This window comes from Ipomoea triloba, chromosome 8, assembly GCF_003576645.1.
Source record: "Ipomoea triloba cultivar NCNSP0323 chromosome 8, ASM357664v1".
Taxonomy (NCBI): Eukaryota; Viridiplantae; Streptophyta; class Magnoliopsida; order Solanales; family Convolvulaceae; genus Ipomoea; species Ipomoea triloba.
The window spans coordinates 95154-95948 of NC_044923.1; positions in this window are offsets into that span (position 1 = coordinate 95154).

Genomic DNA, 795 nt, shown 5'->3' on the forward strand with positions numbered 1-795 from the left:
TACATTCATACTTTGTAAACTCCACATTCACACATTACATGATTATATGTTTAGTAACTATATTACCACTGTTATGCATTCACACATTCAAAACTCTATATTCACAGGTCCTATACTCCATATTCACAACTCTACATTCACCTTATTTTTGCCCAAGAATTTTTCAGGCGAATTTTATTGCACTTTGTGCTTATGTTGTTGTACATTGCAATAATAGCTATCTAATTTGCCCTTGCCGATTATCAGACGTTCACTTTCCGACTGCTTAAGTACAAATATTCAATTACTCTCGTGGGCCTGCTTTCTATATTATACATAAAGTTTGCCGACAAAAAAAAAATGGGGGCCATGGGGACAATCAAGCAGGATTCCAAATCTTAATCAAATTACGAGTTTGGCATTTTTTTTTNGCCGATTATCAGACGTTCACTTTCCGACTGCTTAAGTACAAATATTCAATTACTCTCGTGGGCCTGCTTTCTATATTATACATAAAGTTTGCCGACAAAAAAAAAATGGGGGCCATGGGGACAATCAAGCAGGATTCCAAATCTTAATCAAATTACGAGTTTGGCATTTTTTTTTTGTTTTCTTCCTCTTTATCCTTTTGTCTTTTCGTCCAACCACTCCACTTTCATCTTTTTTTTTTAATTTTTTTTAATCCACCCACCCACCCACTCCACTGTGTTATTTTCTTCCTCATTGACAGCCATTTTGCCTCACAGATGGAGTTGCAGATCGCAGACTCTCTTTCACTCACTCTTCTCAATTCCTTTACAGTCTAGAGTAATTTAT